Source organism: Myotis nattereri (assembly GCF_964212035.1).
Source record: "Myotis nattereri genome assembly, chromosome: 17".
Classification (NCBI taxonomy): Eukaryota; Metazoa; Chordata; class Mammalia; order Chiroptera; family Vespertilionidae; genus Myotis; species Myotis nattereri.
In genome coordinates this window covers 16,248,030-16,260,596 of record NC_138092.1, presented here as the reverse complement: position 1 = coordinate 16,260,596, position 12,567 = coordinate 16,248,030, and the positions used below count along the sequence as shown (strand labels likewise).

At 40.5% G+C, this 12,567-nt stretch overlaps 1 protein-coding gene and 1 long non-coding RNA gene across 3 annotated transcripts in view; one reads left to right on the top strand and one right to left on the bottom strand.

Annotated features, from left to right (window-relative positions):
* OXR1 (oxidation resistance 1) overlaps positions 1-12,567 on the bottom strand; it is a gene marked incomplete at its 5' end in the record, with an annotated part of 321,831 nt that overhangs the window by 76,183 nt on the left and 233,081 nt on the right. The gene's annotated exons all lie outside the window — the stretch shown is intronic.
* LOC308533307 lies at positions 290-7,741 on the top strand. The gene is made up of 3 exons (XR_013997051.1): positions 290-665; positions 1,339-1,505; positions 6,587-7,741. It is a non-coding gene; the product is annotated as an uncharacterized lncRNA (long non-coding RNA).

The following is a 12,567-nucleotide window of genomic DNA, read 5'->3' as shown; positions in this document are numbered from 1 at the left end:
AAAGTTTTCAAAAGTTTTGAAAAGTTTTTCTTGCTGCTTCCACACGCCAACGCAGGCGAAAACTAGTTTCTAAATTAGGGACATGCTTCCTAGAACGGACGCGGGGGCTGGAGAGCTAGGACTTTGGAGCAAGTCGGGCTGGTCCTACCCGCCCCCACCCCACCCGCCGGCCCCGATGGAGCGGCCGGCCCCGCCCTCCCCTCCCCGCCCCCAGGCCCCGCCCCGCGCGGCCCGACCGGACTTGCAGGACTGCTGGGCGGGTGGGTGGAGGCCCCGCCTCGGGGCCGGAGGACGGAACCGGCAGGGAAATGGCCCAGGGGAGGCTTTGCTGGAGGTGCGCACACGTCGGGGGGCCTAGAGCTGCCTCGGGAAGTGTCTCCGTGGGGAGTCCGTGCGCTGGCGGAGGCGCACCGTCCACAGGAAACTTCTGTCTGTTTTGGGGGCGGGATGGCGAGGAGGAGGCTGGGAAAGTTAGTGTGAAGGTAAAGATGCAGTCATCCTTAATGAAAACCAACCCAGAGAGAGAAAATGGGTACGTGGGAAGCACAGCGAGACCATCTTCGTAAAAAATAAAGCACAAACAGTCACGTTTAAAGTTCGTCTCGGCACGGAGACCTGTTGCTCGAGTTTGACATCCCAGGAATCTGGTCCTGTAAGGCGAGGAGGTAATTCAGGGTTTTGGTGGCCAACCTTTTCCCCCTCCGGGCGGAGAAAGAGCAGTGCAGTGGCCTTCGACGGGCATTTCCTATTCGATTTGGTTTCCTGTGAGATCTGGTTCTTCTCTCCCGCTCAGGTCTGTTTATACATCTTTCAGGTTTTCTTAAATCTTTTTTTGCTGAACCATTAAACGACTTCCCCTCACCCCTTTTTTTAATAAACTGTTTGATAGTTTTTATAAACTGTTTTCCCCACCATCACTGTTTTCAGTTTAAATTCTTACTAAGTTGGACAAAAGTTCCCATTCTAACATCACACCACTTTTAAAAAATATATATTTTATGATTTTTTACAGACAGGAAGGGAAAGGGATAGAGAGTTAGAAACATCAATGAGAGAGAAACATCTATCAGCTGCCTCCTGCACACCCCCTACTGGGGATGTGCCCGCAACCAAGGTACATGCCCTTGACCTGAATCGAACCCAGGACCTGTCAGTCCCCAGGCTGACGCTCTATCCACTGAGCCAAACAGGTCAGGGCCACACCACTTTTATAGTATACTGAAGGCCCGCTGCAGGAAATTCATGCCAGGGGCTCCTTTCTCGTAGCCCCAGTTTCGTTAGGAAGATTATCCGGAAGGACGTCAGTCTAATTAGCACATTATGCTTTTATTATTATAGATGTGGTTAAAAATATAACATGTTTGGGCTGCACCTCAGAGTGGAATTCACAGCGTCGGTAAGAGAGGACCCAGGAGTTTGCATACCCATGCGTTCAGAGGGGCTGCTTGGGAAAGCCCTGCTCCAGACTTCCCTCTGCACCTCCTTTGAACCCATTGGGTAGAATGGTAAGTAGCTCCTGTTTTTTCTCTGAAATTTCCATTCCATAAGGAAACGTTACCATGCTCAGCACCACCCCTGCCATCTCAGAGAGGCTCAGTAAGCTTTCAACATCGAATTTCTATGAATTAAATGTAATCCTGATGAACTAAATTGAAATGTTTTTCTAAGATGTTTTATGTCTTTTTTTAAAAATATGTTTTTATTAATTTCAGAGAGGGAGGGAGAGGGGGAGAGAGAGAAGCATCAATGATAAAAGAGAATCATTGATTGCTGCCTCCTGCACGCCCCCTACGGGGGATCAACCCTGGAATCACACCATGGCCTCCTGGCTCCTTGGTGGAGAAGCGCAACCACTGAGCACACCGGCTGGACAATGTTTTACTTCTTGAAAGTTGTTTAGTTTGTGATAACCATATTCAGAAGTGTCTCGGGTATTTTATACCTGATTAAATTGGCACTTTTACATCCAACCTTAGCAGGAACCTGTTCAAACCCAGTTTCACAGGCAGTTAATTCATGTGTTTCTGCTTGTTTCCTGGAAATCTAGAGCGGCTAGAGAAAAAAAATGTATAACCTAGATGATTGAGTTCTTTACTATTTTTTACTTAAACTCAGCTAAGCCGTAATGGCTTAAAAAATCATTTTCCTTACATATTCAGCTTGCTTTTATATTCCTAACATTTGTTGTCTGAACCATCACCATTCTGAAATTGACAAATTCATCACTCAAGCTTGTTACTTCTTCTTCTTCCTGACTCGGAAAACCACAGGCCATCGGTTATGAATACTCACTTTTCTTCCCTTTTTCTCTGCCGTCTACAAGTTCATCTCCATATTTTGTCTCAGAAGGAAGGAATTCCTTACTCCTGTAAATGCCTTTCCTTCTCCAAATTAACACTTATCTGAGTCTGGTGTCTGTGGTCTATAACTTGCCAGCCTTATTATTCCTCTATTTTGTAAATTTTTTTCTCGCTCTCCACTCTGGTTCCTTCCTCCTTACCCTCCCTACTTCATTCACATCAACCCCTCCCATCCTTAAAGTTTCCTTATATACCATGCCTGACTCTACCAGTAACCCTTTGCATCATTTTAAAAATACTGTTATTAACATATGATTTAAAAACCATATAATTCACCTGTTAAAAGTAATTCTACGGTTGATAGTATATTTACAGTTGTTAAACTATCACCAAAATCTAATTTTTGAGCATTTCTATCACCCAGAAAAGAAGTCTGTTACCTATTTGCAGTCACTCCCCATTCTCACCCCAACATGTAGGCAACCACTAATCCACTTTCTGTCTCTATGGATCTGCCTTTAATAGACATTTCAAATAAATGGAATCATACAATATCTGGTCTTTAGTGTCTGGCTTCTTTCACTTAGCCTAATTGATACAGCTCATTGATGTAGCATGTATTAGCACTTCATTCCTTTCTATTGCCAAATAATATTCCATTGTATAGTTATATCAAACATTTTATTTATGCATTCATAAATTGATGGACATTTGGATCGTTCCCACTTTTTGGCTATTATGAATAACTAGAGGCCCGGTGCATGAACTCATGCATGGGTGGGGTCCCTCAGCCTGGCCGACAATCAGGGCCAATCGGGGCCATCTCACCCAGTCCAGATCGGGACTGTGGTAGGTTGGCCGGCTGGGAGGGGGGTGTAGGGACTGCGGAGGTTGGCCAGCTGGCTGGGGGCAGCGGGAGGGACCGCAGGAGGTTGGCCGGCTACAGGAGGTTGGCTGTGGGAGCACACTAACCACAACGCTCCTGTGTTGAGTGTCTGCCCCCTGGTGGTCATTGTGCATCATAGCGACTGGTCGTTCTGGTCGCTTAGGCTTTTATATATAGACTATAGGCCCGGTGCACGAAATTCATGCACTCGGGGGTCTCTCAGCCTGGCCTGCACCCTCTCCCAGTCTGGGAACCCTCAGGGAATGTCTGACGGCTTAGGCCTGTTTCCTGAGGGGAGCGGACCTAAGCTGGCAGTCGGACATCTTTAGTGCTGCTGCAGCGGCAGGAGAGGCTCCCACCACTGCCGCTGGGTTCTCCAGCCATGAGCCCAGCTTCTGGATGAGCGGCGCTCCCCCTGTGGGAGCACACTGACCCCCAGGGGGCAGCTCCTGTGTTGAGCATCTGCCCCCTGGTGGCCAGTGCACGTCACAGCGACCAGTCGTTCTGCTGTTCGGTCAAGTTGCATATTAGCTTTTTATTATATAGGATGTTGCTGTGAATATCTATGTACAAAATTTTTTGTGGATATGTTTTCATTTCCTTCTAGTATATAGAGTGGAATTATTAGTTTTTGGGTTTTTTTTTTTTAAATAACATACTGTAGCCCTAGCCGGTTTAACTCAGTGGATAGAGCATCAGCCAGCAAGACTGAAGGGTCCTTGGTGATTCTGGTCAAGGGCATGTACCTCGGGGGGGTGGGGAGAATATTCTGGAAATATACAGAGAAATTTACAACAACACTGTTAAACTCTTAGACTGAACTGGTCCTGCTAACACACTGTTTGATATATAGGCACATGTATTTATGTCTGCTCATTGAGCACTGTATGTGTGTGACACGAAATCTCCCTGCTTCTAGTTTCTTCGACACTGCAGCCAGGAAATTCTTAAATCCACAGATCTAACTGTTGCTTTTCCTCTGTTTTGAAAACACTCCTTATTCATAGCAGCCCCTTCCTATTGATAATGAGAATCAGCTGTGGCATGTTTTTTAAAAATGCAAATTTCCCAACTCTACCTCAGAGACCCTGATTCCTGGGTTGTAGGGTGGGTTCAGGAACCTGCATTTTTCTATTTTGAAACATGGTTGCAATCTGCTCCTTTATAGTTCTTCCAAGTGCTTTTGCATATTTAGTCCATGTGACTCACACATTAACTTCCGAAATAGGGTCCGGAGACTAGTTTCAGCAAACACTGAGCAGAACTGACAAATGTGTTTTACGCTCACATGTGAAGAACGGCCTCTGTATAAAACAGCCAATGTTTTGCACTGCAGATGCCTCTGCCCTTGCCTTAGCAACCAATGATCATACCTGTGCCAGATAGTACAGCTGTGAGACTGGGGAGCCATCTCCAACAGCCTGGATCCCTGAGAAGCTATGTGGCTCATAGCCCCTCCCCTTAACCATAACCAGAATTGGACATGTACGATGAGCAAGACATAAAAATAAGATAAACACTTACTACAGCAAGCCTTTGAGGTTTGGGTGTTCAGGTAGCAGCATAGCATAAACTTAGCCTTCCTTAACTGATAAAAGATTTTTTCAAATGCTTAATTTACATTTATTGTTATCATGTATGCCAAATTAATATACTAAAGATCACCTGATTTATGTTGTCAAGTTAATGCATTTTGTTTTTCAGGCTTCTCTTGCCATTTCTATATTCTGACAAGATTTCTTAGATTGCAAGACTCTTCTTTTTATCATTTAAACTACCATGTGAATAAGGATTTTCTTGACATTGTACAACCAAAAGCAAGCAAGTAAATAACCAACTTATAACAAATAGAATGCTGAGGCACTGATTCTAAAAAGAATCCATCAATTATCTATCACTCCCAGTTTAAAACTTCAGTTTCATTCATACCCACCCAATTATTCTTTCAATAAATGTCTTTATAATCAGATAACATAAATTTGTACTTGTAAAACACGTGCATGCTCATAAAAGTGCCGTTTTTATGTTTTATAAATTGATTTTCCATAAAACTACATTAGAAAACATTAAAAATAATTGCTTTTTGGAGTCACAAGGAGTAAGTCTCAATTCTCGCTCACATGATGCCCTTAACATATTAATAGTAACTCTATTGAACCTGAGAGGGGCTTTGGTGTTTATCTAGTCCAGCCTCTTATTTTTATTGTTTTGTTAGCCAAGGCCCAGAGAAGTTAAGTGAGTCTCTCAAACGTCACACACGTGAATAAGAACAGAGCCCGAAGAACTCAGGGCTCTCCTACAGGGCGTGCTGCCACGTGAAGTACTCCACCCGAGCACTGAACTGTGTGTGTCTCAATTTACGCAAACATTTGTTGATGTGGCATGATGTCCCATTAAGTGTTATCCAGATGCGAATGCGGGTCAAACTATTTATTTTTGAGATTTCGCTTTCTTATCTGTAAAATCAGAGCAAATAATGCCCACCTTGTTGCTCTATAGGTAACGTTAGGCCCATTGTTTTTTGGCCTTAAATGAACAAATTTAGATTTACTGCCTTCAGATTTCAACCTATACTTCTAGATCAGGATTCAGCAAAGTATGGCCCAAATCCAGCCTGGCACCTGTTTTTTGTATTTGGTTTTACTGGAATACAGCCACACCAATTCACTTATATATTGTTTATGGCAGCTTCTGGGCTACAACAGCAGAAAGGACTAGTGACAGAGACCTGATGACCCAAAAGCCTAAAATACTACCTTGCTGTTTTCAAAAAAATTCTGCTGATCTATGTTCTAGATTTTTGAGATCATGTGAAACCACTCTTGATTCTTTCATCTGCACTATCATTCAATATCTCTTTCACTGAGTCACCCTCAAATTTGTCTGTATTCAAGTGTTTCATGAGATATGGGCAAGGAGAGTCACAGGACATAGCACTCGAGACTGCCTTGATGGTTGACAGTGATTACTACTGGCTGGACAGTGATCTGAAGAGCTATGAATCCGCTCAATGATACCATCACCCAGTTCTCATTTATCAACAATGTCATGTATTTATCACATGCTTTCCTAATATGCAGAAGATGAGGTACAGATTCCAAGTGGATTCAAGCCTTTGTTATTTCTATCTCCTTCAATTCCATTTCAACTCCATTTTTAAAATTTGAATTATTCATCTAACTACAGTTTTTTGGCAGATCTTGTAGAGATTAGTTAGCTGTCATCAAATCTGATTATTCTTCCTGGGCACACTACATTTCTCAATTTTTTTTTCAATTGGGTGCCCAAGTGACTGGTTTTTAGACAGTGGAAGGCTTTTAAAGGTGATATATGCTACTTTTCAACCTGGCCCACAAGAGCACCCCATTGGCAGCCTTTCATGTTCTCTTTCTTTCCACAGCCAGGAAAAGATGAGCATGGAGAACTGAGGAGCCGTTTATTAAAGATGGCAGAGCCACAAGATAGAAGGAACCTGGGTCCCTGAATCCACTCTTGGAGGAGAGAGACTCACCACCCAGGAACAGCAGTTTCAGATTTGAAAACAAGAAATAAACTTATATTATATTTAGGCTATTATATATATTTTGATGTTTTTTTTGTTATAAAAAGGAGTGTAATTTTCTTTTTTTTCTTTTTTTAAATATATTTTATTGATTTCTTTTTACAGAGAGGAAGGAAGAGGGATAGAGAGTTAGAAACATCAATGAGAGAGAAACATCCATCAGCTGCCTCCTGCACACCCCCTACTGGGGATGTGCCCACAACCAAGGTACATGCCCTTGACCGGAATCGAACCTGGGACCCTTCAGTCCGCATGCTGATGCTCTATCCGCTGAGCCAAACCAGCTAGGGCAGGAGTGTAATTTTCACAAGTACACTGTCAGTCCTATAATATTACTACCGAAGTTCCTGTGATCACACATGAAAATGTACTGATGACTCAGCAAGAGGTTAATAATTCTTGTAAAAAGGATATGTGTGATCTATCCTCACCCATTTTAGCCTACACATTTCCATTGCACACTTTTGTTTTGCATTTTCTAATAACTCATTCTTCTTGAGAAAAATAAAGCAAAATAGGCATTACACTTGTTCTGTCTTTTAACAATCTGTTAAACAATGCAGATCTTCCTCAAAAAGAGGGCCTCACACTTCCTTCTTATTTGCCTTTATTCTAGGACTTCCCTTTTCACAGAATGATCCTGCTGCAGTTGCTAGTTTTGTTACAGTTTTATGCCATCCCGTTACTTGTCCTTGTAATATGCTCTTGCTATTTCAATCTCTCCTAAGAGCTAACTTCAGAGACCATCTTGTCAAGTCACACTAATTTCTCCCCATTTTGCTTTCTTATTAAAACCCTGACTTCAGCCTGGCCTGTATGGTTCAGTGGTTGAGCATCAATCCACAAACCAGGAGGTCACTGGTTTGATTCCCGGGCAGGGTACATGCCTGTGTTGCAAGCAGCTGATTGATGATGTTTCTCTCTTGTCAATGTTTCTATCTCCCTTCCTCTCTCTAAAAATCAATGAAAACATTAAAAAAACCTATTCATGACTGACTTCATTTGATCTTTTTGGGGGGTGGGGGGAGGGAATGCTGCTATCTCTCATGTGGACCTTAATTCTAGTCTATGAAATTAAATTAAAATGTCTTGTTTATCATTAGAACATGGCCTGGCACATAGTAGGTATTCAGATAGTATATTTGTTGAATGAATGAATGAATGAATGAATGAATGAATGAAATGTCCAACTTTTCTCAAAAGTTGATTCCAACCTACTTTTCTATAACCCAACGATCAAATGTAGTTTGAGTTTACTCCCTCTTTTCATTGTTAAGGCATACCAATTATCTGATACTTTTCTCTCAAACAGCTTTGGCTACACATTTTAGGACCTTTTGAAAATCCCAATGCTCAGACCACACTCCAGATCAATGAAATCCTCTCAGAGATAGGATCCACACAGCCGTGAGGACACCCCCCAGCCTTTTCAACGTGCAGCCTCAACTGAGAATCACTGCAGGGCTCCTGTTGTTTCCTTAATACAATCTTTCTTGTTAGTGAAAATCAAGTCCAGAGGCCAATAAATATTATGACACCATCTTGTAAGGGATTGCTAGACAGTAATAACAGACATATATCAAGTGTTTACTAGGCCTGGCATTGTACTAAGGGTATTTCATATATTATTTCTTTTAGATCTCACTTCACACTGTGAGGAAGGTTAATGAGCTGTCCTCTGCAAACAAGGTTACTGGAGTCAGAGAGGTTCAGGAAAGCGACATTGTCAGTCAGGTTAGCCAAGAGTGTCTTGGGTGTTTGCTCATAACTTACTGATACCAATGGCACAGCGGGTTTTTAACCATGGACAATTTTGCCTCCTAGTAGGGTTACTAGCTAAAATATAGACCTCCCAGTTACATTTGAATTTCAGACAAACAACAAATAAATGTTTAGTACAAGTCTGTACCGAATGTTGTATGGGATATACATATACCAAAAAGTTACTTGCTGCTATCAGAAAATCAAATTTACCTGGGTGTCCTCTATTTTTACTTGCTAAGTCTGGCAAACCTATCACCAGGGAATATTTACAGATATTATCATTATCGAACTAAGGGTGTGTGTGCTACTGGCATCTAGTAGATTGAGGCCAAGGACTCCGCTTAAGATCCTACAATGCTCAGGACAGCTCTGCAACAAAGAATTGTCCAACTTCAAATGTCGACATTGCCCAGGTTGAGAAACCCAGGTCTAGTAGGTGGGGAAACATTAAGCACTCCTATAACCACATCATGCCTTTGGCTGCTTGTATAGTCTATCTTCAGAAAGCCTTATATTTATGCCACTTACTGACATATCTTTCTGTGCTTTCTCTTTCAGCCCCACATGTTCACTTATAGCTTCACAATCTATGGGGTCCCAATTAAGACACCCTCTTCTCTGAAGTCATCTTTGCACCAATTTGATTTAGCTGCAATTAGTTCAGAGAAATCTTGGACTGAAAGAAAGGTGTGATGAAAGCCCATATGGCAAATATAAGATAGCTACTTGCAAAATAGTTTATTGCTAATAGAATGATGCTTTTTTAGCCAGCAAATCTGTATGTTGTGAATACCATAAGCATGATGGAAGTATTTGATAACTTCTGAAGCTGTATCACTTTGTAGGTGTTTTCTCAAAACTTTAGTGAAAGATGTATTCAAATGAATTTTAACCTCAGTTAGTCTATAGAACATGCATATTAGTCATGAATAAATCTAAGTACATTTACTTTATTACATGCATATTTTCTAATTTGATTTTGGAACCCGTAAAAAGCATGCTGGTTATTCTTTCAAGTGTTGTGATCAAACATAGGGTGTATTTGGTACAAAAAGTTATAACTATTTCTTCAAGATTGGAGCTTAAACATTGAATGATGTGCCACATTTGAATTTCAAAAGATTTAATTTGTCTTCCTCAAATGTAACTTTGAACACTCCCTTTAAGTGTTTTTAAAAATTGTTTGCAAGGTAACAGATGTCAATTTTATGTCCTCAAAAGTTAGAGCTTGTGTTACTTTCCAAAGTAAAGATCACTTGCTGTTAAATATATGTACTTCTGTTATTTTGAAATAGAGGATTGCTGTGCTTCAAAATCATCACATTCACTACTTATCTCTCCCAAAAAGAAGAAATCATGAATTTTGCATAATATAAAAAGGGCTCTATCCAGAGGTCCACTTGTCCTTAAAGTTTCAATAAGGTTTATCTGCATTAATAAGGGGATAATCATAATGATCATAGAAGTCTAATACACAGTAAATTAAAAAACAATTTAGGTGTCCACAAAATTAAAAATCACGCATGTCTAACAATGCGGTGTCCTATAGCAGGGAGCCTCTCAGGGGCTTACCCTAAATTAAAGAAGTGCAAGGAACAGCTCCAGAGGGTCAGCAACTCTGATTCAGAGTCAGATGAAAATTCCCTCCACTATCCGATTACTCATTTATTTCTCCTAATACATATGTGTCTAATGGAAAATCTTAAGATGCTCTGGATTATTCCATAAAATCCAAACCAACAGACCCAAATATAGTACCATATAGGAAACACCACTTGTGGTTAAAATGGGAAGGCTTCTGGAAGCAGATTCCTGCTCATCCACTGACTCACTCTGTAAACATGAGGCACCTACTAAACCAGTCAGGCGTCGGTTGTTCACCTGTGAACAGTATAATGTCTGCATCTGGGGAACGCTGGCTTCGTTTATTGGTCTTTGAGAACCACTCTCGGTTTTCTATAGGAAAGAGCCAGAAATATGAAACACATTCTCACAAATACTGCCACTTAATAGCCTATCAAAGTGCTTGGGTTTTTTTTCTTTTTAATAGCTTAGGGAGTCTCTTTTGCTCCTCTTTCCAGAAAAAGAAAAAAAGGTATGCTTTGTAATGGGTAAGTACATTAAGGGTTTATGTGGTGTTGAAAGGAATTCCTTTGTATATGACAAATATACACCAGCTTAAAGGGTTTCCTATTGATCACATAACATCAAAAGGCCTTCGTCTGCAATTACCAGCATAGACTCTCAACAGAGTAAGATGAGCACAGGACTCTGTTAAATACCTGATGTGGATGAGCAGGTAGCTCAGCATTCCATCCGTCAACCATTATAGGGAACTACCAGTGAAGAACGCCATGAGAGGAAAATGGGGGTAGACCAGAGGCACAACTAACCACTCTTTCTTTTTTTAAAACATAATGAAGGCATTAAATCTAAGATCAATGACCCATAATATTCACAAAATATAACATCTACCATAGAATGCTTTTTTAAAAGGGAGTTGACAGATTTTTTTAAGTCTTCTGGCTTTTTTCCCCCTAGACCTAACCTCCCCCCCCGCTTTTTTTTTTTTTTTTTTATCAGCGTGGATACCCTTTCTCACTAAACATTTTAAAATTAAATTTATTGGGATGACATTGGTCAACATGAACATATACGTTTCAGGTGTGGGTTTCTATGTTACAAGATCTGTATATTGCACCATGTGCCCTCCACCCAAAGCCAAACCTTCTCCTCTCACCATATATTAGGATCCCCTTTAACCCCATCCCTGTCTTCTGGCTTTTACCAGGACTATATCTAAAATTGCCCTGATTTTTATCCTATTTTTAAAATCCTTTGCAGAAAGATTCCCCAATATCCTGTTAAATGATTAAGCCTTTTAAAAAAATTTTTACTATAAGAAATTTCTTTTTTTTAGTTATTTAAAAAACTTGTACTTAAAAAACTTCTAGCTCATTTCCTTTGGTATTTAAAAAAGTTATAAAAATTCAAACATACTTAAAAGTAGATGGAAGAATAGCATGGCTGTCATACAGATTCAACAATTTTCAAGATTTTGCCACATTTGTTATTTTCTTTGCCAAAACTTTTAAAAGCAAATCAAAGACATTATTTTACCCCAATATGCTTCAGTATACAGGTCTAAATTTTAAAAGATTGGGACATTCACCATTAACCGTTGGGTGCCATTACCACACCTAATGAAATCAGTACTCATTCCTTTGTAGAATTCAAAACGTAGTCCATGCCCAATCTCCCCAATAGATAAAAATGTCTCTTTGCACTTGGCTTGTTGAATCATGATAAAACAAGGACTACATATTACAATTGGTTAAGTCTCTGGGCATCTAGACCAGTGTTCCTCCAACTCTAATGTGCAAATGAATCATTTGGGGATTTTAATATTCAATAGGGTCTGGAGCAAGACCTGAGATATTACCTGTCTAACAGTCTCCCAGGTGGTGCCAATATTGCTGGATGCAAAGGAGACCACACTTGGAGCAGTAAGGTCTTAGCAAAGGCCCCACTGGTTTTTGTTTATTTGTTTGTTTGTTTTAGCACACCATGGCTTAATGCAGAAACAATCAGTGATCCTGGGCTATGTCCCATGGACCGGATTTCCATGTTTGTTTCTGTGTGATACTATTTTCCTTGTTCTTCCATTACCCTTACCTTCTCTAAATAATGTTAACTCAAAATACTTGAATAGATTTAACCTTACCTTTTGGTAGGAATATCTTAAGAAGTGTTCTGTGATTCAAATAACTATTCAATCGGCATGACTATCATTTGTGTTATGGTGCCTGTCATGTTAAAGAGCTGGCTCTTTAGCATTAGATTTCTACGATTTATCTTCTCCAGCAACTACTACTTATAAGACCTTGGACAAGTTAATTTCCCCCAAGCCTCAGCTTTGTCACCTGTAAGATGGGCATAAGAATAGTATCTATCTAACAGAGTAACTGAAGAATGGCACGTGGCAAGTATCCAATAAATACAAGCTATTATTGTTATTGATTTTGTAATCCTTTTCCTCTAAATTAAATATTTTA